The following is a 3,432-nucleotide window of genomic DNA, read 5'->3' on the forward strand; positions in this document are numbered from 1 at the left end:
TTTCACCCTTTATTCAACTACGGATTTCGGTCGATTTATAGTTTAATTTTCGGCGATGATTCATCCAACTTTACTTCCTGTTTTATGTACAACAGGAAGGCTACAAATTAAGCAAAACAGGCTAAATTAAACTAGCTAACAATAAAGCATCGGGGCTCTTGCCTAGGATGAACACACACATGCATACTTCAACCATGAAAGTGAAACTTAATTTATGTCAATGTGCGTAGGCTACGTCCTGTTTTATGTACAAAAGGATATAAAAATGCATGCAACAATGCACCTCTCCTAATGTTTGTCAAGCTATCTAATGAGGCATAACTTTTAACATTTATAAGGAACAGAACACACGAACAAGTTCTTAGAAACATTTTATGATTTATTTATAATTTATAATTGTGGCCTATTCCTCCTGCGGCGCAGACACCTGTACATGGAAACAGAAAAACATAACCAAAATTAATTTGATGCAGCATTGATAAAGAAAGTCAGCAGTAGGCTATGAGTTTCTAAATGCCACCCTACCTCACGTCTCCTCATCCCTCCCTCTCTCTCTGGCGCATACTTAAGCCACTTCTTGATTGCGTCACTAAAAGTAGCGTGTGTGCTCCCTGGCAGCTGCTTTTGTAGAGCATCTGAAAGAAAAAGAACAAAACAACATTGAGACTTTGCATGGTGATAATTGTTAAAGTTTGAGTTGTTAAGACTATGCACGTCACACTCTAGTGGTAGGTGGCAAGTAATGGTACTAGTACAGAAAATATATGTAAAAATCAGAAACCATAGATGTGAATCTTGTGACAATTTAAACGGGATTAAAAAAAAAAAAAACATTTTAATTTCCCCATTGACACAAAGCGGAAATAGAAATGCCACTACCGGACCGTTCGTCACTCAGTCAGCCTCCCTGGACTTGCCTGCACACCTGCTTTTCCTGAGTAAGGCGCCTGGTGAGTTTCTTAATCCTTTTTAATCCTTTGCATCTTTCACAATATGTTTGTCGTTATAATCGTAATGTTACAGTTAGTGAAGGAGTTATCAAAGAACGTTTAGAAGTAGTGTGCAAGTACTTGCGACAGCTTACTATTTTACCCTCTTTTACAGCTTTGTGCACATGCATAACCTACCAAACAGGACATCATGGATCTTGGTGTCCTTAAACGCAGTTTTTTCCCCCTTTCCAGCCCAGTTAAATTGGCTGGCCAAGCTGTTGACCAGGAGGCTACGCAGCATCCGCCTCACTGTGACCCCTACGTCGGTTCCTCCACAAAGGGCTAAGGTAGACACCTGATAGAATAAAATGTAGCATGAAGACAATAATGAGACAATAATGAGGCTACACAAAAGAACAGGTCAGCTCAAAACGACATGCGACCTAGGCCTACATGCTCGATTTAAACGCTAAGTTTTCACACCAACGCTAAGTTTTCACTCCAACAAGACAACTACTTCGACTCGTTTTTCGATTGAATAATGCATCTGCATTGTTGTTGTTTCAAATGGATACTAGTTGAGGGAAATTTCTCCAACGCGTGATATGACTGAAGTTCATCATAACTTCTTAAACTGCTTGAAATTGTATTCGAAATTCCCTTTATTAATAGTGACTGAATAATGGTACGTACCAGATGTCCAGGGATGAATGAAAATGTAGCGTGGTCCAGTGTTTTTCTCAATGTTGTTTCAATGGTCCAAGCGTAACAGCAGGCCGATCCACAAGAGAGTCGCGATCCAACCGAGTGGTGTGGGAGTTTCACGTGCACCCAGGTATATAACGAAAATGACGTCATCCAGTAAACAGCAGTGGTAATCGCACTGCATTATGGGACAGCGTGGGACATCCAACGACATATCGCTACGTATACGTACTGGCCCTTTTTTATATCATGCCTTGAAATGAAAGTCAATACAGCAGAGATGAGAGACACCGGGTATGAAAGTAACACCAGGATAAGTTGTAACACCACCATTCCCACCAGTTAGGTATAAGATGCAGGTTTTGTAACACTTTCAATCTTCTTAGAATTAATTTATGATCATCTTGGAAATGTTAAGTTATTTGCAAAAAAACTTTCAAAGATAGAAGGTCAAATCCATTGCTGAGTTAAGAAAGTAAACTGGTTTTTGTTCTTTTTTTATCATTTACTTATCATTATCACTTATACTTATATCATTTACTCGTATCTATGTGTAAGCAGGATAAGACAAACAGTGGCAATTTCAGGCCCGTAGCCAGCATTGTGGAGGGGGGGGATCTTTTTTCCCCAAAGGTGGACTTCATCTGGCCCCCTACTCCCGTACCCCCCAAATACACGAGCACACTTCAAATCTTCTAATTTAGACATTTAAAAAAATGTTCTACAACACTCTAGCCTAGTGACTTACCAGTAACAAAATAGACTTGAAGTATTCAGATCCGCTCTGCATAAAGCAGCTAAATCCTCTCTCTGTCTCCTGGCAGAAAGCTCCTTGGTTTGCTTGTGTCTCAATCACAGCTGGTATTCTGTAGAAAGACTTCTTTTCACCTTTCCCATCAGCTTTGTTAGAACCCTAACACAGCACAAAAGTTTACCATTGTAGGTTTTTGATGAACCAAGTGCCTCGTGGGTTCACATACCGCACGCTGCCGTTATTTCCCCCTAATCACGAGTTTGTTGGTCTTCCAATATGGCGCAGGGTTTGTTTACTTCCGGTTTCGGGTGACGTCAGTGAAAGGGGTCTAATGGGGGCATTACCGCCACCCACTGGATTGGGGTGTAAAGCAGTCTGAACAAAACGTGTAAACATAAACATAGGAGAAATTAACCCGTTTTTCTAACTCGTCCTCACTTAGGCTACATCCACACGACAACGGCAACGAGATGTTATTTAAAAATATATCGCGTCCAAATGGGCAACAATCAGTAAAATATCAGGTCCATATGGCAACGCAATGCTTGCTGAAAACGATGCAATACACATGCCACACCTCTAGGGGTGCTGTAAGACGGTCCCTTCGGAGACACCAGAACAATAGAAGAAGTAACGACGCATGCGCATAAACTATTATGCATGAGACTTCATATTAGCCACAAAGTCAGGAAAATCTGTTTGTAAAATTACATTATAATGATCAAATACAATGAAAAGTATTTTTCCAGTCTCACCTGTGAAAGGTAATCCCATGTGATCTCGTTTGGACAGAAAACCTGTTGGTACAGTTAAACGCAGCTAATCTTTATTCTCCACTTTGACCTCTCCAAAATGGCGGCGAGGATGACGTATGATTCTACGCGGAAGGCAGCGTCTTCAATGGCCCGGAATAAATTGAATGATACACGATGGATTAATTTGTTGTTTCTCACCTGTGAAAGGTAATCCCATATGATCTCGTTTGGACGGTAAACCTGTTGGTACAGTTAAACGCAGCTAATCTTTATTCTCCGCTTTGAC

At 40.6% G+C, this 3,432-nt stretch overlaps 1 long non-coding RNA gene across 1 annotated transcript; it reads right to left on the minus strand.

Annotated features, from left to right (window-relative positions):
* Positions 1-547: 547 nt before the first annotated feature.
* Positions 548-2,797, minus strand: LOC132893821 (uncharacterized). Its single transcript, XR_009655597.1, has 4 exons — positions 2,386-2,797; positions 1,626-1,890; positions 1,128-1,287; positions 548-635 (listed from the first exon to the last, which is right to left on the minus strand). It is a non-coding gene; the product is annotated as an uncharacterized LOC132893821 (long non-coding RNA).
* Positions 2,798-3,432: the final 635 nt, after the last annotated feature.

Source organism: Neoarius graeffei, chromosome 11, assembly GCF_027579695.1.
Source record: "Neoarius graeffei isolate fNeoGra1 chromosome 11, fNeoGra1.pri, whole genome shotgun sequence".
NCBI lineage: Eukaryota > Metazoa > Chordata > Actinopteri > Siluriformes > Ariidae > Neoarius > Neoarius graeffei.